Source organism: Pelodiscus sinensis, chromosome 1, assembly GCF_049634645.1.
Source record: "Pelodiscus sinensis isolate JC-2024 chromosome 1, ASM4963464v1, whole genome shotgun sequence".
In the NCBI taxonomy this organism is placed as follows: domain Eukaryota; kingdom Metazoa; phylum Chordata; order Testudines; family Trionychidae; genus Pelodiscus; species Pelodiscus sinensis.
Window position 1 is genome coordinate 152,423,007 of NC_134711.1, and position 23,446 is coordinate 152,446,452.

The window sequence follows — 23,446 nt, forward strand, 5'->3', positions numbered from 1 at the left end:
TATTGGTAAAGTATGACTACAAGAATTACAGTATTTTCTTTGATTTTACTAATGTGCTATAAAACCAGTTACAGGCTCTCTTCACTAATGATCCTGTGATTACCAAAGGTGTTTTTTTTTTTTTTGCAATAGTCTTTGGGTGTAGCCAATCGAGCCCCTCATTCTGAGGCCGAGACCATAGTTCTGCACTTTGCTTTGTGGCTACAGTCTTCTGGTCCCCACAGAGAACCTCTTGCACTGTATCCTGGACTTCCATTCAAAGGCCTCAAGCTCTTCAGCAATGCCACAGATGAATCCTTTTATTCATTAAAGAATTCTAGAGTCCTCTTGTGTCTCTGAGCAGCTTCTCTTCTGCAACCAAAAGAAAATGTAACAGGTCACAAAAACCTCCTATATCAGTGTTGTAGGATATATACAGCACAAGGGTGGACTCCACAGATAATGTTTCGAAAAATCTTTAACCAAAAGTGCAAGGGTAGGCATGCAGCTGAAGTGGAGCACTCATTGGAACCAACCATCTTGAAGGACACCAATTACTACACAGTAACATCTCCTTTTGATGAATCAGTATCTTCAAGTGGAAAAAAATGTGTTGAAAATTTCCTCCCAAACTAAGGGGGCTTTTAGCAAGTTATCTTTCAGCACATGATTCTACTGGCATGCTTATGTAATTGAATGGTCAGTATGTTATATGTCCCTCCTTCCCACTCCAGGCCTGAGCTACTAAAATTGTGATTCTTTTATGGCCCCCACCTTAAGATCCTATTCCTTAAGCTTACACTGTAGACAATCATGACGTTAGCTCTAGAGGTGTTCTGTTTAATCCATGGTGTGCTGGCTGGCTCATGAGTGAGGGCTTGTCTGGGAGTCAAAGTGCTGTGGTCAATCTGAATCTAGTGGCCTAAGCCCACACGAGTGGGAGTCGAGAACCTCTGCATTATTTTTGTTTAGCTCTTACCCCGATTCTCAGTCCTTGGACAACTCGTTTGCAACAACTTGGGAATTTGTATAAAGGTATGCATTCTGGCTGATATTATGAAGTGTCCCTATGTAAATTGCTATATCATGACTGACTCTTTACATATATCTGTGTCAGACTGCAAGCTCCATTTTGAATGTGGGGCTAATTGCCCTCTGTTGTCCTTTGAATTTAAGTCTATTGGAAGGAAATTCCAACAAGGCAGGGACCAAGGTCTAACAATAGAGACCGCATTATTTAAGGAAAGGGCTCAATCACAGAAATGTAATGAGATTCTTTGACTCTGTGTTTTAGGCAACTGGTATATCTCAGCGATCAGGGCTAGGGCTAGGGCTGGGGCTTAGGCTGAGGGATTTCATTTCCCAGGAAAGTTAGCAAACTGAGAGATTTTCTGGAAACTGACGAAGAGGGTCCAAAGAGAGGAGGGTCCATTGCCTTAGATGTTCACCTTGGATTTACCTCCTAGCAGTGGGGGGATGGCAGGAGGGAGATATGTCACCCAAACCTGGGACAGTGGATTAATCTTTTCTTTATAATGTGTGTAAGGTGGTAATGCTTAATTGCTTGCCTGAGATGTGTACAAAGGGGGTTCATGTTTATGAAGTGCCTACATATAATTGCAAAAGCAACCAAACTTATGATTTGGTGGCAGTGTCTTGTTTTTTTTAAAATTTATTTCTAGGGTGCCTTGGCAACAAAATAAACGATGCTTCTAATTGCTCACTGGGTGTTGGCTCCCATCCTGGGTGACTATTACTATAAATATTTATTTGAATTACCATAATGCCAAATGCCACAATCAGGGCCCTATTATGCGAGGCACTGCACAAATAAGCACTCACAGTAGGGGTTTAGATCTAAGAGATGTGCTAGGTTCTATTTTTGCATCTTAAATAAGAGTTAACGAGCAGTTGCAATATGCTCATACTCATTCATTAGGGTCATAAAATTTTGAGATTTATTTAGTAAGTCTTGATATGCAGAATATTTTTCTTTTATTTTACATAGTGTGATGTCCAGGATTTTTCAAATCACATTAGTCTAAAACTTAGTGGTGTATCAGCTTTAGAATAGTTTTTAATATAACTGAAGGCATATTTAAGTTTTCATTGCTGCATTAAAACATTTTTTATTGTGCAATAAAGTATATGGGCAATATTTACATTTTGAAATATTTTAAATATGTAGCCAAGTCCTTGAAAAAGGATGAGATACTGGCATTTCTCCCTTCAGTATGATTTTGCTTTAATGAGAACACTTGAGAGTATTATTGCTAGATATTATTGCAGAAAATATCTTTGTTGGAATGTATCTTATGTGAGTCAAATGTCATTTTATGGGTTGCCTTCAGGAAGAGAGTTACCACATGTCATTGCTGAGAGGCAGTGTTGACCTTGGCTATGTCTACACTGAGTTTTCGCAGCAAAAAATATGCTAATGAGGGACTTATTTCCATGAGTCGCGATCTCATTTGCACATTTTCCGCCAATCTGTTTTTGTGCTGGGGTTTTTGCGCAAAACCCAGAGATCTTGCGGGAAAAGGGGTTTTTGCGCAAAAAGAAAATGTCCACACTGCTTGTTTTTGCGCAAAAATGGGTTGGTAGAAAATATGCAAATGAGATCATGACTCATGCAACTGAGTCCCTCATTAGCATATTTTTTGCCAAGAAAACTCGTATTGTAGACGTAGCCCTCGTGATTAGGCTGTGAAACTGGCAGATGCAAGACTAGATTTTTACTGCCACTGTGGGTATGTTGCACTGCAATAAAAAAACCTGCAGTACTGAGGGCAAGTCTATGCTGGAGTACTACATTAGTATGGGTACACTGATGCAACTTCGCCACTGTAGAAAGCCTGGTGAAGATAACACTATGCTGATTGGAGAAGGTCTCCTGCCAACCATAGTGCCAATGTGGACAGTTGTTAAGTTGATGTAACTTACATCTCTTGGGGGAGTCTTTTTTTATGTAAAAACTGGGGTGAGGTGTTTAAAATGCCTACCTTTATGAAGTATTTTAGTGTCTGGATGAAGTGTACGATGTAAGTATTTGCTTTTATTCTACATTATCAGTAACATCCATTGCAATGAAGAAAGTATTTTTTGCCCACTGCTTTCCGTAAGAAAAAATAGGGATATGTTACCTAACACGGCACTGAAATCTAATACATTCTAAGAACGATGTGATTCAGATGCTCAAGCAAAACAGAGTTGCTTTGTAAGTAGTGCAACTTCATCTTTAAAATATATTTATTCCCTATGGCTCCATTAATATGTCATAGCTTGGCTCTTGAGGGACTAACTCTAGCATTGAAAGACTAGTTCAATTTCCACGCAAGTTTAATACTCTATATTCCCAAGAGGGCCAAAGAGGGTCCTATTTCTGCTGTGGACTCGGATCACTAACCCATTTCACACAGACCTCTGCACAGTCATTGCATTATAATAAGAATCAAATAGGTTGATATTCAAGCTTGCTTAGATTGTTTGTGGCAGCTGTTATTTGCCTGAGACCAGGAATGCATAATGCAAATATTATCTAGTTTTGAATATCAAACTCGATGTGCTTCACTCTTGCTTTACCTGTCAATGCACAGCGCTGCTTCTCTTCCCACCACCTACCTCTTAGATCAGAGAGTGATAACAGTAGGGATAGTCAACAATGCTATATGTTAAGTGTTCTTCTATACTAGATATAACAGGAATGTCTTTCCCCGCAGGAAATTCTCTCATGTGCAGGGAGAGGAGAAGATGTTCCCAATGGGAGTGAAAAGACAAAATTTCCTACAGGAAATATAAAAAACTTTGATTCTAACCAACAAAACACTTCATTTCAATAGTGTTGAAATGTTTCATTTAGACTTTTTATCATGTTAGTGAATACATATTCTTTATTTGTATTCCAAACTGCCCGGAGTTTTAGTCCAGACCAGGCTCCCATTTTGCTAGGTGTTATACAAACACAGAACAAAGATACATACGAAATAGCTATATTAATAAAATGTAAAAAGTCTAAATAAAACATTTTGACTTTTTCTGTCAAATTTAATCCCAAAGTTTCTGTTAAATGTTTAGATTTTGATGAAACAAACTTTTCTAATCACGTTATTTGGTCAGCTCTTAATATACCATTTTGGTTTTCAGATTAAGAGGGAGATTTACTACAGGTGGAACCTCTTTAGTTCAGCATCCTCTGGACCTAACTGGTGCTAAACCAGAGAATTTGCCAAACCAAGGGAGGTCAATATTGTCTAGCAGAATTACCAACATTTCCACTGCTTACTGAGTTCTTAGAAGACATTTAGGAGTAAATTAGAGCTTAACAGCACAGAACATTGCGAGCCAGGACTGGTGGCTGTAAACACACTTTATGGGACCATGGAAACTTGGCCACACCCATAATAAGTAGACATCTGGGTAACTAAAATTCGTGCCAGACTAGAGTGGCTCAACCTGTACTGATTTCTAAAGAGCATCATAGTAGTATTGCTGGTTAGAATCCATTCACAGAACATGGAGCAGCAACATCTCTGCTTCACCAAACCAATGACAAGCAAGACAGGAAAGAACAACAGTCTATCAAGAAACAGGAAGTGACAATAATATACTTTCAGGATCCTGTTGCACAAACTGATTTGTTTCCAGACCTGAAAGAGGAAATATACTTCAAAAGGCATATCACACTATTAGTCATTAGAAATTCTCAAGAACTCTTAATTAACATAGGGTCAATTCACTCTGTTTACTTAAAGCCCAGGGAATTGTATGGGTGAAATGTGTAGCAGTTAACAGCAAGAGATGTGATGAAGAAGCTTGCACTGGAAAGCCAGGTGAAAACTTCATAAATATGAACGTATATGAACGTTTTCTCTTAGCGACTATTCTAGAGCATAAGTTTAATAGCATCCCTTAGCTTTTTGCATGGCACATTTCACAAGTAGTTCTTGAAGTACTTCTCAAAGGCCATCAGCCTCATTATTCACATTCTTACATACGAGGAAACTGAGGCAGCAGAGAAAGTGACTTGCTCAAGATCATCTGCCAGGCAGAGCTGTTAGAGCCAGGAATATGACTGAGTCACCTGAATCACAGGGCAGTTGTCTAAATGCTAGGGAACATTGTCTTTCATCACGGCATAAGTGTTTATGGAAATGGTATTTTAGGGGAATATTTTAGAAATTTGCAGAAGGCACATTTAAAGTCATAATTGTGTGGATCCCTAGTGACTCAAAGAACTTTTCTTATCCATTGGATAATGGGATTCTAAGGGATGTAAATGCCAATTAAGACATGGAATTTGAAATCTACTATATATTTCAGAGAGTTTGTCTGTGTCTGTCCTCCAGTGAAGGCACATACACCTCTCCCCTGGTTGTGCCCGCTGAAGCTGCAGTGGTCTTGGGGAGGTGCTTCTGACCTAGCCCTAAGTTGCTGCTGTGAGAGGACTGCGGCAGCAACACTCTCCCTGGGGCAACCTGCATACTGAATCCCTCATCCTTAATCCCACCCTGGAGCAATGATTTAAATGAAGAAAAACAACTTATTTGAATTATGCACCCAAGTAACACCAGGTAAATCTAGTAATGTATAATAGAAATTAGCTTCCCATGCACACAGTATAAAGAAATAATTATTCATCCGATAATGTATTCCAGAAAAATATGGTCTACACTGACAGTAAAAGGGGGCAAAAATTGAATGACATTATGTATTAGGAGTTATACATAAAGGTCAGCTTGTGATTACAAACGTATGCCATCTCTAGATGGAAGAATTTCTTCTCTGGAAGCCTCCAAGGCCACTTCATTTAATTAAAAAAAAATCAGAGGTATACCTGTGACCACCTCATTTCTTCAGTGTTCAGTAGGAAGTTTGCTTGAATCAGTTTTTTTTAATAGCTTGTAAAATGTCATACAAAGCCAAAATAGACTAGAATAGTAAATCTTATACAAAGTCAAGTGTTATTGGGCGCATTCGTCGTCAGCTGCTTCAAATAGCATTTTTGCAACAATAGGCTCTGATTTTTGTTTCAGAAATGAATTAATAATGACTGTTGTTGCTCATCCTTTTGGAAATTGGATGTATTGTGGAAACGATGGGCTATGTCCCTGAAGAGAGGGGGTGGCAGCTGCAGTGCACTACAGCTGCTTCTTGCTAGTTCCTGGGAATATCCTTGGCTTTTCTATAGCAACTATTGCAACTAGGAATAACCAGATCTTAGATGACTTAATGGAGTGAAAAGGTGTCTGGCAAGAAAAGAAAAGAAAATCCTATGTGCCTATAGCTGAATATGGCTTGAATTAATCTCTGAGAGAGAGATTTATTTTTACAGTTACGTAACATATGTATTACTCCAGCAGATCACTTACACACAAGCTTAAGGTTAAACCTAAAGGTTAAACCACTGAAGTTAGATCTATCAGGGAGTGTCTTCACTGCAATTAAAACACCAGCAGCTAAGTGAACCTCGTGGGTCTCTGACTGCCAGGCTGTAATACTGAGGTATAGAGACACTTGAGCTTTGGTGGAACCCCCTCTCTGAAACTCCATGATGGGTAGGGGTCCCACACTCCATGTTCCAGTCTCAGCTTGAATATCTGTGCCATAGTTTTACAGCCCCGCAGGCTGAGGCTCATGAGACTAAGTCAGCTGATGTGGGCCAGCCCTGTGTGTTTAAATATTAGATTTTTGTCAATAGCACCAATCGCTTGCTTAAAGTTTATGCAGCTGCTTAAGAGATCTGCTGGACTGAGGCCCAAGTCTGGACCTTGGGGCTACATCTACTCTGCACTGTAGTTTGAAATAAGAGATGCAATTTGAGAAACATAAATTGCGTGTCTTAACTCGAAAATAACTGTGTGATGAGGAGTGCATACCCCGCACTGTAACAGTGGGGGTTTAAGATCATGTGGGCAGAGGAAGTCCCATCCTCTTCACCCAGACTGGGCATACTCCAAATGCTGGGGCAGTATAAAAGTCAGCTCAGTCTGGGCAGGCCAGCGAAGGACAAGGATCTCCAATCTGAGCTGCAGCAGCCAGTGACTCAGACAGTGGGAACCAGAGTCCCAGGAGACAGCCATGATACAACCCCCACAGAGTTTCAGGGAGAACCAGAAGACCCAGCTACTACACGAGACGTTGATCTGGCAGAAGTGGTAGGAAGTAACGCGGGGAGGGTCCAGGAGAGGTCTCTACCACCCAGGTATCCTCAATGTGTTTCAACCAGATGCCCTGCAGACTGTTCTGCTGCTCACAGGGCTCTAGGTTGGGACCCATTGGAGCAGGGTCCCCCTACCAGGGTGCTTGCCCTAACCCTACTGACTCTGGCCCTTAGGCTACATTTCCCTGAACCAAGGGCTGTATATAGACTCTGGCTATCAGGGCCATGCTGCTCTAAACCACAGGCTGCCTAGAGACTCTAGTTGGTAGGACATACTGCCCCGTGCTAGGGGTCACTAATGGATTTTCGGTGTTAGCCACTATCTTGGGGTATTAAGTGACTTTCGGCCAGTGGACTATACTGCTCTGTGCCCAGGGCTGCTTATGGACTCTGGGTCACCCTGAGACAAAGGAAGATTTGTGGACTGCAGAGATGCCCTGCTACCTCATGGCTGAGCAGGCAGTGTACCACCCTAGAGTATACTCACACCTGTAATGGGGAGTGCATATGTAATCACCACCAAGGCAAATTTGAACCTGGGACCTAGGAAGCTGACTATAGGAGCCTCTACCCTCTGAGCTAAAAGCCAGCTCTCTCCCAACCCATGCTGTAGAGGTCTCTTGATCTTAACTGTTGCAGTGGTCTAGGTGCCACTTGCAGTACAGGCAGTCCCCGACTTACGCGGATCCGACTTATGTCGGATCCGCACTTACGAATGGGCCATTTCTTGCCCCGGAGCTCACGGGCGGCGGGTCGCCACCCGTGTCCTCCGGGGCAAGAAAAGCTTCTCCCGGTCTCCCTGGTCTGCTGGGGGGGGGGGGGGGTCCAGCAAAACCGCTGGTCCCCCCCCCCCAGCAGACCAGGGACACCCGAGCAAAGCCGCCCAGGTGGCGGGAGTCCCGCTGCCTGGGCATCCCACTGCCTGGGCGGCTTTGCTCGTTTGCCCCGGAGCAAAGCCGCCGAGGCAGCGGGACTACTGCCGCCTGGGCGGCTTTGCTCCTGTCCCCCTGGTCTGCTGGGGGGGTCCAGCGGCTTTGCTGGACCTCCCCAGCAGACCAGGGGGACAGGAGCAAAGCCGTCGAGCACGCCCGCTGCGGGCGTGCTCCAAGGCTTTGCTCCCCATCTCCCTGCAGACCACGGAGACGGAGAGCAAAGCCGCTGAGCACGCCCAAAGGGGGACAGCCCAAGTGTGCCTGGGCTGTCCCGCTGCGGGCGTGCTCTGCGGCTTTGCTCCTGTCCCCCTGGTCTGCTTGGGGGGGGGGGGCGGTGCAGCTAGTGCCCCCCCCCAGCAGACCAGGCTTGTCTTGCTTACCCCTGGGGTAGAGCAGCTGGGGGCTGCCGGGTTGGTCCCGCAGTGCAGCTCCGGACCAACCCGGCAGCACCCCAGCTGCTCTGCCCCAGGTGTCCTGATTCAGCCGCTGCTGGTCAGTTTCAGTAGCGGCTGAATCAGGACGCCTGGGGCAGAGCAGCTGGGGTGCTGCTGGGTTGCTCCAGTAGCGCCGAGGAGCCGTGCTACTGGAGCAACCCAGCAGCACCCCAGCTGCTCTGCCCCAGGCGTCCTGATTCAGCCGCTACTGAAACTGACCAGCGGCTGACTACAGGAAGCCCGAGGCAGAGTTGCTCTGCACCAGGCTTCCTGGAATCAGCCGCTGCTGATCAGTTTCAGCAGCAGCTGACTTGGGGATGCCTGGGGTTCTTAAGTTGAATCTGTATGTAAGTTGGAACTGGCGTCAGCCGCTGCTGAAACTGATCAGTTTCAACCGCGGCTGAATCTGGATGCCAGTTCTGACTTACATACAGATTCAGCCGCGGTTGAAACTGATCAGTTTCAGCAGCGGCTGACGCCAGTTCCGACTTACATACAGATTCAACTTAAGAACAAACCTACAGTCCCTATCTTGTACGTAACCCGGGGACTGCCTGTACTCAGTAACCACATTAGGTGAGGGTTACACATACGCCACCGCAAACCTGCTATTCTGAACCGTCCTTTACTCCTCATGGAATAAGGTTTACAGGGACATCAGAATAGTGAGCCTGAAATAATGGGCTTGCTGTTAAGCTGAGAGGTAGGTATTTTGGGATAATCCAAAAGAGCATTGCCGTGTAGATGTAGCTTTCAATCATTTGTCTTTGGGTTAATCCAGAATAGATATATAGAGTCCATCAAACCACACCAGAAATCAAAACTATTGTATACAAGGCATAAACCATTATATGAAATGGTTTATACAAGGCATAAACCATTATATGAAATACCAATTCCAAAAGTATATTTGGAATTATACCAATTCCAAAAGTATAAAGTGGGAGAAGTTCTGGGATTTACCCTAAAATTCAGAACACCTGGCTACAGTCACACCTTTGTCAAAAGAATTAGGCCAGAGGGTTCTTCTAGGCTTGCAGCATGACCTGGGACTGTATTATGATGCTAAGAAAAATTTACAGTTTGGGTTTTGCTTGGCAGGTTAGAATGAAGCTCAGTTTTGGGGAGTGAATTCTAGCTGAACCCATTTGCTTAGACCTACTCCTGCAGCAACATCCAAAACCACCTGTTTCGCTGCTGTTCAACATTTCTCCTTATCTTTTTCCTGTTGATGCCTCTGTGTGTTCTTTTTGTCTACCTCCCATACAGCTGCCTTGCAGCATATTGTATTTCCCCCACTTCTGATAATCGGGACTTCTTTAGAACTTAATCTAGATCTGGTCGAAAAGTGGAAAAAATAATTTGTCAATACATTTGCCAATTGACAAAAAATTGCAAGTAATTTCTCTGGTGAATACTGCTCAGCCATCTATTTTCATCTCTATATAAAAAATACTCGTGATTACCTCCAGCTTTTACTTTATTTTCAGTGAGACCTTTTTTTTTCTTTCACTTTGCCACTGAAGTTAGGAATATGACTTATTTTCCTGAAATCTAATCAATTTCTCCTGTAAACTGACTGATTCTATTTTAACTCATTATCATTTAGAAGGCTAGGTAAGTCACGTTGAAACACAGGCACTATTCTGGGATTTACAGTGAACAGTTAAAATGCTAATATCAGAGGAGATGGCTGTGAGGCCAGCTCTGACAAACGCACTGGCCCCATACTCTCCTTGATTTATTTTTAAACAGCGGAAGAGTGAGGTGCCCCCTCCTAGAAAGGCTCATTTATTTTCTATGCTGATTTTCAGGGCTCAGAAGCATCTCTCCAGGGCCCCAGCCTCTCTGAATGGTAATCTCATTCAGACTAGTAGATATAAATACATTCTGGATGATCTCTGCTGGGAATCCCCAGCTTGTGGAAAATTATGAATTCAGAGATCAAGAGCTCAGCAGAGAGGAATTCACCGCCTGCACCATCAAGCTTCACATATTTCTCCCCTACTCCTACCCCAAATCAAAAATTGAACTTAGGAATAGAAGAAGCTTTCTAGGAAACTGCAGGCAGGGAAAATCTTGAGGAGCTTGGTTTCTATAGGATTCAAAGGTAGGGAGGCTGGCAGCAGGTTGGGGAGCCTTTTAGGAAGGGGGTAGAGAGATGAAAGGTGCCTGAGTTACATCTGCATTATAGCCAGCAGCATGAAAGGCAGCTTGTGTAGACTTCCCTGTGCTGGATGTATTCTAGCCAGCTAAAAAGAAAACTGAGGATACTCTGGAGTAGGCATCAGCACACGCTGCATTAGCCAGCCTGACCCTTTTGGATATGTACTCACTTAAACAGCCACCTCTGTAGCCCATGCCACTACATAAATCACTTCTGTTGTTAGTGAGCTAACTGGAATATAGCTTGCACAGGCATGGCTATGCAAGCTGCTGGTCACGCTCTGGGTGGGCAGTATAGACAGAACCTAGGACAGAAGTGCTCTGGGCAGCTGAAGGGAAAGAACCTCCGAAGGATTCAAGAGGTAGAGGGAGAGAGTGGGAAGACTGGAACCTATCGTGGAGGAAAAGGGGGGAGTAGTGGAAGCTAGTGAAGATGGCAAAGATTTGACAGGAATTGTGGGCCACAGGAATGTAGGAAAAGAACACTGAAAAGTTTGGTTTGTTCACATAGGTACAGTATGGATCCAAACTGACCCAACCCAAACCTCTAGGACACATCTAGTTAGAATATGTCCCTGATGCTCAGTATATTGTCGCTGATGCTCAATGTATTATGTATAGACAAAGAACTCCATGCTGAAGTTCTGACACAAGCAAAGTACCCAGAGAAGACAACTTGCCTACAAAAAGACTCTAAGAGAACACAGTGTGTGGAGAACACGGACAACAGGACTAGATATATACTCTGTTTGGAACTGCAACACATACATTACCTATTCAGAGCAATTTGTAAAAATCTACATTTACAGTCTGGTAAATAATTATAACAACACAGCAATTACACCACTTACTCTGGCTAAGAATGTGGTTCAGACCTGGTTTGGAGCCATTGAAGAATCTGGTCCATTATTTCAAGCGCTACCTATTTCAGTAAAAAATAGTAGGTAACTTCTCTGTTCCCATGTGATTTATGCGTCTCACAAATCTTTATGTATCAGACATTATCTTTTCAAACTTGGGGCACTTAAATACAGTCTGCTGAGCACCTCTGAACATCAGCCCACTCTTAAATGCCTAAAGATGGGCATAAGTGCATAATTTTAGGTGCGCTTATCTGAAAAATTTGTCCAATTTTTCTAACTATTTAAAACTCCGCTCCTTTTAGAGCCAATATCTCTGCATTTTTACATATAATAATGCCACACAGGTATATTTTAAAATTAGTTTTCAAAGTCATTGTTAGCAGGGCTCAGAAGCAATTTTAACAATCCTCTCTGTGCAAACCTCTCACCAGCAAATGCACACATGAACTGAGCAGAGCTACAAATTTGCATGGCAGGTTGCTAGTATGCATCTGTTGCTATTTTCCTGGCTATAAAAACACGAGTTCTTTCATAAATTGATTGGAGGATATTGGCTAGGAAAAGGCCACTAGTTTCCTGGAAAGTTAAATCAAGCCCACTTTTCTACTCCATGCCCCTTTATCTTCATAAAAATGTCCTCATCTCTTAAACTCATTATAGCATTAGCTTCACCAGACATATTTTTCACCTTAATTCGCATATTTGATTGAAATGTAGCTAAAATAATTGACTGGACTAAAAATGGCTCGGATCAATCAATCACTGGTCTAGATATAGATCTCTTGTGCCTCCCACCTCACTGGGTTAATGGTTTATCAGCAACTTCTGTTGTAAGTAACTTCTTCCTTTTTGTGAGTTTGTTCAGAATTTGGACTATTTTGGCTGTGCATGCTTCAGCAAGGGTGATGGGAGTTCAATAGCACCTTTTGGCTTGAAGTGGTTTCCATCCTATATAGGATTTACATTTTAGTTCAATAGCTTTCAGCACCCATACTATAAACGTTGTTCCCATGCCACTGTTTGGTGTCTGATATATAGCTTCCTGCGACCGCATGCCAGACTTCTCATTGGCGTTCTTAGCTTGCGCTTTCTCTCCTCCCTGCCTTTTGACCCCAGCCTACTTGGAGGTAACAGGTCTCTCCAAAACCTGACTGCTTCTGTATAAGATGAAATGTACTTTTAAGAGTCTTTAGTTGAACCTCTGTTTCCTTTGCATTTTCCAGCCAAAGGGATAAAAACCGTCTTTTGTTTTGTTTTTTTTAAATCTAAAGCAAGTGGCAAGTGCTGACCCAAGAGGCAATCCAAGAGATGGCAGGTTGGACCTGAGTAGAGAGGAACTCAAACCAAAGCTGAGCTGCAGAAAGATGCCAAACATCAGGGAGCAGAGTTCAAAAGGTTCAGATCTGAATTCTGAGCTTGGCTTCGGTCGCTGGTTCCAAATTCTGGTCAGATCTAACCCCCTCCCCCCGCCCAAGTCAGGGAGTTCAAAAACCTACCTGTGCAATATGCTCCAGGACCCCCATTTCCATAGGGCCTGAGCGTTCACAATTTTCAATGTATTTATGCTCATAACACCCTGATAAGCTAGGGCAGTGATACTAGCCTGATTCACAAAGGCACAGAGACTGAGTGACTTGCAAAGCTGTACTGGGTCTTCTGAGCCCCAGGTTATCATCCTAGCCATTGGAGCATCTTTTTCTCCTCTGAATGTGTTCTAAATATTGCAGTTCTGGCCCAGTTCTGGGGGAACTGTTGATTCAGCATATTCTCCTCCGTCACCTCTGCCTGCAGGGCTTCCATGGAGCTCCCCCGCCCCCATGCAATGCAAAGCTGTCCCTTTGTAACCTGGCGTGCCGAACATAAACCCTGAGTGGGCTGGAAGGACACTCCAGGCAAAATGCCGAAAGGGGTAATGGTGGTCTCTGATCTCCTACTGGAATGTTAGAGGCTACTATGAGCCTTGTTCCTCCAAAGGCAACTGAGCTGTGCATACAAATAACCCCTAGTGTCTTCCTATAGGTTTGCTGCCATTTGGCGGGATAGAGTGAGAGCGTTTAAAGAGGGAGAGCTTGAAAAGGTTCTGGTCAGTGTATTTCAGACAAATGTCTAACACAACCTAAACCACTATTGCTGTGCTTTCCAAATTCCATTGCAGCCATGCTCTAAGGGACCCATCCAATCTGCTTCTCAGTCAGCTTTTTATTTCTATGCTTGCTTTTCTGTGTGTTTGTATTTGTTTACTAGGGTAAGACTGAGGTGGACAGGAGAATAAACCAGATTAGCTATACTTGGCTGAGATAATTACCACATAGCTGTTCAGCAAGTTGCCTAAAAATGTATGTGACTGCCTGTTGGATTGGACACAAGTAGCTTAACTGAGTTCAAAGTAGAGCTAGTGGATCATTTTGTTACAAATACTATTAGTTACTGTGACCCTGTGACCCATGTATTCATGCTGTACACATTATTGTAATAATCTTTGCATAAATTATACCTTGTCAGGTGCATTTGAAAACTAACTCACTGAAAGTTAATGTTCTTATGTGATGTATGTAGGTGATGTGATTAATGGATATACGCTAGAATGTGTTTAAACCACACCTGTCGGGGGAAGTGGTAAGCAGGCCTGCCCTAGCCAAAGGAATGTTTTTGATTCTCTGACTAGTGTAAGGGGACTGTTAGCCCCTTACTAAAACTCAGTGGGAGTTTTTGGTTGGCCAGCTCCCAGTACCAAAGGGGAAGGGTCCATGAGAAATCAGGGCACTGAGACTGACAGACCCCAGGGACAATGGGAAGAGGCCAACACTCCAGTTCAGCCTGTTTGACAGGTTGGACAGATCAATGAGAGAATTAGAAGTCCAGGTCCCCTCCTCTGTGTGAGTTTGGGATTTTCTGGGTCTCTGTGAGAAAAGGAGAAAGAGCTGAGAAAAGCAGAAGGAATAGAAAGCTGTGTGGAGAGACAGACCTTCAGCATCAGAGCCATGAGCACAGCCCAAGGAGCGCAGATCCTGTGCGCTGAGCAGCAGACTTGCAGTGATCAGAGAGCCAAAGGGGTGAGAGAAGCAACACAAGGAGTTGGAGTTTGGCAAAGCAGCACAGTCTGCAGCTGGGACAAGCAAAGGGAGGGAAAGAGGCTCTGGGCAACATGCCACCAGCCAAGAGGCCCTTCAGGCCAAACTGGGAGAGGGGTCCTGCCACCTAGAGCCTGAGGCCGTGTGGTCACTGCCAGAGCAAGTGTGTCCAGCCTGCAGCCCCCCTGCAGCACAGCCAGGGCCTGAGAGAGAGCCCCAGGACCTATAAAGAACAGACTGTGAATTGTCCTTACACTCTGCAGACTGCTGTTTGTGATGTCCCCAGGCTACAGAGCAGGACTGTGTGTTCTTATTAACCTTTCTCGTTTTTCCTTATTCTTTTCTTTTTAATCAGTTGTTGTTTAGTAAATTGTATTTGCTTTGAACTGTATGTAATGATCACTGGGCCAAGAAAGCATGCAGTGTGCGGAGACCACCCCGGAGGGAGGACACCCTAGCCCCTGCCCCAAGTGACTATAAAGTTGGGGATTAAGCCCCAGAAAACCTGGGCCCAGCCTTGTTGGGATTTCGAGGACTCTGCTACTCAGGAGAGTGGAAGGGGAGCCCTCAGGGTCAGGGAGGCCTTTGGGTAAAGGAAGTGGGAGCGGGGACTCAGATCCTTTCGCTGGTCCATTTCACCAGAGTAGTATAGAAGCCAGGAAAGTTCCTCATCATAGCAGGACCATTCCCCCAATTACACTAGCATCCCCATTACTAGGCAGAGACAAGGATGGTATATTTATATGCCAGGTAAATATCAAGATAAAGATGTCAAGCTACCAAGTGCGGGAGGAGACAGCATGGTGTCTAGGCCTCAGCAGGAGACAGAAGCTTGATCAGGATTTTATTTCAAAGCATACTGTGGAAAGGTTTACTGGCCTGTAAAATGTGTGGGAAGGGGACGGAGCTGCACCTCAGGTGATAACCATGTGCATCAAGTGCTCGTGAACAATATAACTCTATTATGAAAGTGAATAGAGTGAGGTCTTTTCTGCTAATGACGAACTGGTGATTAATATCTGTGTGAATTGCATGTACTAACACTACATAATGAAATAGGAACACTTAATGATATTGTGTTTTAAAGTCTGTGGCCAAACAGGAAGAAAAGGGTTTCCTCACAGATAGGAGAAAAGGCAGTTACCTACCTACCTGTGTCCAATGTAAACTAAGCTGGGGATGAAGCCAGAGTTAAGCTATAGGCAGGCTGCTGGGTCAGAGTTGTTGAACCAGAGCTGTCCAGTATACAGGCACTGGGGCTGTGAACTGAAAAGCTTGTAAGCTGGCTATAAGCGTCTGTGGCTGGGAGCTATCGGAGCAAAGCTTTGTAAAGTACACAAGATGGCAGGGCAAGTAGTGACATACCCCCTCACTGGTCTGGATTGCCCTCTCAATCCTGTGACAGCGTTTAGACCCTGTTGTGGTCTACAACTCATTTGTGGACTGTACCTCATCTCTTGAAGGAAATTCATTATTTGTAAGCATTCATTGAAGAGTTTGGATGAATATTTTCCAGTCTATAGATCATCTGCAATGTATTTACTACAGTTATTTATTGTTAGACTATGCAGACTTACTAATGTTGGTATACACTTTCTCACACTAGACCCATAGAAGTAAAAGGCCCGAGTCCTTTCCATTGTGAATAAGCATTAGCAGTCTAGCCCTAATAGTGTGATGCGACTGGTCACCTAAGAAGAATGGAATTGTTTAGATACCCTCACTGGATAAATAAAATACATGAAACAAACAAACAAAAAAACCCCTGGCTAATAGTGACTATTAATATATTATTACTATATATTAGTATACTAAGTAATATAACTTAGCTTTATTTATCCAAAATATATCCCCTTGTCCTAAAATTAAAGCTTATGGATTAGGGCTGAGTGAAACTTGGACCTTCCAGTCTGCTGAATATTTTGACATTTGGAAATTTCCAACATGTTCTCAAAATGATATATGTTCCTTGGTATGGAAGTAGAACAAGGTAACTGCCAGGGATTCTGGGATCTATGGCACTTCTACCATATGGACTGTTATAGAGCCAGGCACTCCAAGTCTTCCATACTCCCATGTCAGTTGGCTTCTGGGTCATCATACCCCTAGAGCCTGGGAAGTCAACTGGCTTAGGAGTCTTGCAGGCTCCCAGATCAGTAGGAAGAAGGCTGGAATGTCACTTCTAGAGGTAGGGTCTCTAGGCTTTGAGCAGTGCTTTCAGGCCCCAAGAAACCAATTGTTGACTTTGAGCAAGTCCACAGGGCCAGTCCATTCAGAAGAGCTGTAATTCCTGAAAGTCCAAGTCTCTAGCAATCCATCAAGTGAGCTGGCAGGAAACTAAGCGGGATTCTATGGGAATCTTGCCAGTCATTTGCTCGTTCTCTGTCTCTTCTCCCCCCCACCCAGTATTTTGGTTTCAACAAATTGGCATTTTCCAGTGAAACCAACCAGCCCTATTTAGAATTCAGAAACACTTTCAAGAATACCTTATGGAAGTTCAAACTGTCATGAAAAATCTCTCTATATATATTAGTGTGTGTCTTTCTATGCGTCTATTTGTCCATTTGTTCAAAAACTTCTCCTAAACCATAAAAGCTAGGATCACCAAATTTGGTATGCAGCTTCCTCTTATCATAACTTAAACCAGTGTTTCTTAGTGGTCTGCGGATCCATTCAGAGAAAACTTCTGCCAGGCCGGTCTTGTTTATTTTACCATCTCTGCAGCCATAGAGCCTCGTGTTCCCATTGGCTGCCATTTGCAACCAAGAGAGCTGCGGGAAGCAGCGGCCCAGGCCATGCCACTTTCCGCGGTTCCCCTTGGCCATAGTTTTGCAGTCAATGGGAGCCATGAGCTATATACAGTAAAACTCCAATAGTCCGGCACTGCTGATAGTCCGGCATCAAAATGGCAAGACCTAGTGAGTGAGCTTCAGCAAAAAATGAGTCACAAGGTAACAGCGGCAGCAGCTGAACTGAGCAAAAAGGATAAAAAAAAAGGGCTTAAAAAAACTAAAATATTACAGTATACTGTATACAGTATAATAAAAAGGGTTAAGAACACTTTGTATACTGTGTGTGTGTGTGTGTGTGTGTGTGTGTGTGTGTATATATATATATATATATATATATATATATATATATATATATATATATATATATATATATATATATATATATATATATATATAAAAAACCAGCCTATAGTACCTCCTGATAGTCTGGCATATCTGATAATCCGGCACCACCTAGGTCCCATAGGTTCTAGGTTATCAGAAATCTACTGTAAATAAACAGACCATAACTAGAACCCCCACAATTGGTATAGAGCTTCCTCTTATCATAACCTAAAGCAATGTTAGAGTTTGGCTCTGCCAAGAAAATAAGATGTGCCTGGAATGGGATTGCATCTCATAAAACCAAACAGAAGAGAGACAGAATCACCAAAGCAATTACATTCCTCCGAATTGACACAACTGAATGAATGTTGATTGAGACTGAGCTAAGATGAGCCAGAATAATAGAATGAACCTGAAACAGGAATACTTCTTAATAAATCTTACAGAAAAGAGATCACACATAGAGAAATTTGGAGTAGTTAAGGACCTGAGCAACACCAGATAAATCTGCTAGTAAATAATATGATCTTCTGAATCACAGTGAACAGAACATGGATTTGTCTATGGAATATTCACTATTGTTTACTGCTAAAACTCTAATTTTCAAGATGGCGTTTTGCTAAAATGTGGGAAGGAAAAAAGCTATAAAAGAATGTTTCTTGGTCCTGGCTCTTCAATTGAATCAGCAGATTGTTGACTGTTTAAAAAACAAAACCACAACAAAACAAAATAAGTCACTTTGTTCTTTTAAATAATTTTTCTAATGTTAAAGAAATTACTTAGTTCTTCCACATGGCTATGTCAAGTTAATAGTCCAGATATTGCTTGATTTGTTGTGGTCTGGGTGTTATTTTCCTTTGCCCATGTCTGTGTGGTATCTGGATGTTATTAATCCGTGGTAGAATGGGAACCTGTAGGCATACAGATAAGTCCCTTTCTGTTTCAATTTGTCTCTAATTTCCTTTCCTAAAATGACCTTTTTTTCCTTTCAGAGAATTCTTTGGTAATAGGGACAGCACACCCTTAATGCTGGGGAATTACGAGAAAATCTACAGAACTCAAGGTGCCAGCTGTAGTACTTTGCCTGATGGCAAGTGAAAGAGATGGGAGCAAAAAGAGAATCAGCAGCTGGATTACAGCAACCAGGTAATTAATGTAAATGATCCTTTGGGAATTGGCCTAGCAATGACAGTTGGTAGAAAAGTCTGCCTAAATATGTGGTTTTTTTCTCTCCAAAGGTAAGGATCACGCTAATCCTTACTCTTGTACATTATGTATTTTAAATGTATAATGATTTCGCAGCTAGAACAACTTGTGTACTCAGAATTTTAAACTATTGCCTGTGCTGGTTTGTACAGCTAATTTGAATCAAAACCTCTGTTTTTATACACATTCTGGAATTCCATAGTTATTTACAGAGCATGTGTTATAACATGGCTTCCTGCCTAGTTGTCTTGACAGCAGTCCGGGATGGATCAAGGCATGCTTTTTAGATCCTCCAGATATTGATGCATTTAGATAGGGAAGAGTTCCTAGGCAGAGTAGTGAGACAGAATAACAGATGGCTGACAGTTATTCTCTGTGGTAAAATAGGCTGTCTCTAGTACAAGGAAAATTATGGTATCAAGAATTGGGAGAAGATAAGTGTCCATCTTTGGATGTCGTCGTCGTCGTCATCATCATCATCATCATCATCATCATCATCATCATCCTTCATGCCCATTGGCGTATAGGGCAGCAGAATTCTTTGTTGCTGTTTCCGTACCAAAATGTTTTGCTACTTCAGGGTTGTTAGCCCTGAGCCAAACCCCCAATCCTGGAGAACCAGTGTGCATGCTTAATTTGGCTCCTCTCCGCTTGACCTTTCCGGCTTGGTTGAACCTACCAGAAGCACTAAGCTCCCACCGGCATAGCTTCTGGGATCATAAGAACACGCAAGCTGCCCCACCCCAACACGGCGCATGCACTAGGGGCAGATCTTTGGACGTGGGAAGTAGATTTCATTTAGCTGGAAGGATGAGTCTGTTCTGGGTGAAGGCTGGAGAAAATATCTAATTCTGTGTATTATTCAAAAGGGTGGTGGTTGCAGACCATATTTAATCTTTAAATTTTAATCCTAATCTAGCCCTGATAGAATCAGCTCTGTGGAAGAGCTTTTGGTATTCTTCACTCAGAGCATGATTTCAGCAGTGTATTTAAACATGTGTCTAACTTTAAGCAAATGCTTAAATGTATACCTTATTCACCAAAACGTTTAGGACCTTAGTCTGGAATGATTCCATTCCTGTACAAACATCTGTGGAGGCGTGACTGGTAACAAAAGGGAAGTATTTAGCTTTTATTATTTGGAATCTCGGTAAATTTTTGTTTGGATAATGAAAGAAAACTGTTCCATTAAAAATTCTATATACTAATATGCACTATGTTCGGTGAATCATTTTGTCACCATACACAGGCAGCAGGTGCTGAGTCGGGAGCTTGAAACAAGAGTATCAGGATCACTATGGCCACAGAGCAGTGCAGCATTCATTACTTGGCAAGAAAATCATGTAAGTAATCAGCGAGGTCTCAGAAGGTCACTCTCCTTCAAGTATTACCTAAAAGCCTTTTTCCCCCCTTTCCTCTATTTGAATTGATCCTGACCTACAAGGTCCCACCTGGTGAATAAATTCTTGAAAAGTTTTTTACCTTCACTCTAGCCATTTTTAATTCACTTTGTACTTTCTTGGTGTGTAAAGTTCCTCAGAATCTGCAATGATATCCAGTATGAAAATTATTTATTAAAAGCACACGGTGAAAGTGAATTAATCAAATACAATGGCAGCCAACATTTTCCTGAAAGCAGTTTCAGCCTAATTTCTCCTGCATTTTGGCAGCAGGTTTTCAAATGTGCCTAAGTGACTTTGGAGCATAATGTCCCCATGAATGGCAGTAAGACTTGGGCTCATTAGTCACTTGCATGCTTCTGAAACTCCTGCCCCCAGTTTGTAATTGCTAAGCTGTGTGAGGAACCAACTACCTAATGGGAAAACTGTGAAAACTGCCAGTACTGGATAGATCTGGAGTGGGCAATAAATCAGAGGTGATTTGCCAGGGTTAGTCTGCCACAGCTTTATTTACCAGCGCCTCTGCAGACACGACTGCTTGCAGCTCCCGTTGGCCATGGATCACCTATCCTGGCCAATGGGAGCTGTGGGAAGCAGCATGGACCTGGACACCGCTTCCCTCAGCTCCCGTTGGCCTGGAATGGTGATCTGCACCCAACAGGAGCTTTAAGCTGCCACACTTTGATGTAGTCGGGGTGATCTCCACTCAGCTTATTAGCATGTGTGTAGTTCTTTCAGTGTGTTAATATGCTTTCTCTAATGCTTTTTTATTAAAAATAAATGTACTTGCTTAGAAGTTTTCACATAGCCCTTTCTGACTCAGCAATTATGCTTTTTATATCCGTTGAGGAGAAAGAAAAGTGGGCCTGCTAAGGAAGCTGGGCTTGCCTGGGAGATCTCAGTGTGGCAGGAAACTGAGCAGCCTGGAAATACCCAAATCAGGAGCAAAAGAGACTCAGGTCTCTTCTCAACCGAGGTGATGGCTGAGGAGCCAGGAGGCTAAAATGGATGCCCTTCCTGTATCTCACAGGAGGAATATTAATGCAGTTGCCCCAAACTGAAAAGGATGGGAATTGTTATTTCACGTTCACATCCGAAAGGCGTACTGATGGCACGCTGCATATAGTTCAGTTTTGTATGTCAGAAGGCTTAAGGACGAGCTGCCTCCTCTAGAATTTGAACCTTGCTTGCTATCAAGTCTAACTATTTCTAGCCTAATATGGAGACCACTTTGCCTGTACGAAAAAGAATCTAAAAAGATCATGAGGTGTAAGTGTGAGACTGAGACTGAGGCTGATTTCTAAGCCTCACTCACTCCATGGCTGTGGGTGAATCACTTATTCACTTAGTGGCTTGGTTGCCTCCTCTTTGAGAAGGGGATTTAAGTATTTACCACAAAGGGCTGTGGTGAGGGTTAATTAGCTAATGGATCTAATGCACTCTGAAGACAAAAAGCACTCTATAAATGTTTCGTAGTAGTAGTGTTACTGGGGGAAAATAGCATAGATTTTTGAGCACCCCGCATCTGAATTACTGGGATAACATGGGTGATAAATGGCGCATCTCCGTAAGTCTTTCACAGTTATAGCATAACATTAAGGGAACTATTGCAAAATATGTGCAGTAGCATTATGGCAATTTTTTAACACCTACTTAAAAACCATTTGTAAAATGTTTCTCTATAAGCATTCAGAAATCTGGATGCTCCATAAACTCTAATTATGAGGTTAGACTTTATATGAGCCCATGAAAATGTCTTTAGTTAATTCAACTGATATTTCAAAACCAATAATCCTCCCCACTGCCCAGCAAATGTGGAGATAGCAATTAAAGAAAGAACCATATGCAACTTTTTAACAGTATAGACCCTGTTCATTTATCCTAGGACTGAAAAAATGTATGAACTCGGAAAGAAGGAACACCTTAATTCTCTTTGGACTTGCATTGCCCCTAGCTGGCTTGCTGTTCGAATGTACATCCTTTTTATCTTTATGAATGGAAGTTGAAATTCGAATCCCGTTCTAGAAAGGAGTCGTTCCGTTGCATTAAAAAAAAAGCAGACTGATCGAGTCATAAATAATTTATGAACTTGGTATATTGATTTTCTTTAAGCACTTATAGGAAATTATACATTTGTGTCTTCAAGAAATAATTGGACCAATCTGACCACATAAAAATTATGCTTCTATATAACTCTTTGGAAATGGAACATTAATGACCTTTGGGTCATATAGTGGGGTTGGAATGGAGAGGGGTAACTCTACAAATTGAAGAGAAATAGAAGGGTCAAAAACCTGCAGGTTTTCAGACTTGTAAAGATGACCCCCCTCCTTTCCCCATGGCAGAAGTTTCAGATGAAATTGAGTTGACATCTATGTGATTACAAACCAGCCTTTCCAGAAGGAACTGACAGCTTCTAATAACAATATTAAATAGCATATTGCAGACCAGTGCCACAGAGCACTTGAGAGGTTTTTGCCCCATTGTAAATATCAATATGTAGAAGGCTCTTTCTTCAATTCAACTCAGTCCCCACGTTCAGTAAAATAGCTCCTTCTGGGTAAAGTTTAAAAAAAATTAGGGGCCAGATATTCAGCCTGTGTACATAGATCTATGTACTCTGAAATGCCAGTTTACAACAGCTGAAGATTTTTTTTTTTAACTTTACATGATGCAAACGGAAGTAAAACGAGCTTGCTCCTGGTCTCATTGAGGACAGGGTTAAGTCTCATTCGGTCGAAGGTGCAGGTTTAGGGAAGGCAACAGTGCCTGTTCTTTGGGATTTCTGCCAAGAGGAATCAGCTGTAAGTGGCTGTGGCAGAAGTCCCTCGGAGTAATGTAACAAGCTCCTAAGACAGTACTGCCATGGCTGCACTGGGTATAACATGTCCAGTTCTTGGCATGACCCCCCCTCTGACTCCAGAACAATGATAACAGCTGAGTCATAGTGACCTTTTCCTTTGAACATTATATTCAAAATAGACAGTCCTTACTGAGAATGAATGCTATAAATGTAGAATGCATATATATGTTACACTTCAACACACATTTTAATACCACCCGGCACTTATTTTATGATCATGCAATAACAATTTTATTAAATATAAATTTAAAGGTCTG

At 42.6% G+C, this 23,446-nt stretch overlaps 1 long non-coding RNA gene across 3 annotated transcripts in view; it reads left to right on the forward strand.

Annotated features, from left to right (window-relative positions):
* Nucleotides 1-23,446, forward strand: part of LOC102453810 (uncharacterized) — a 102,015-nt gene that overhangs the window by 59,202 nt on the left and 19,367 nt on the right. For all 3 annotated transcript variants that reach the window (XR_012901144.1, XR_012901142.1, XR_012901143.1), the window contains exons 2-3: nt 18,713-18,866; nt 20,176-20,269. This is a non-coding gene — a long non-coding RNA (uncharacterized LOC102453810). The remainder of the gene's footprint in view (nt 1-18,712; nt 18,867-20,175; nt 20,270-23,446) is intronic.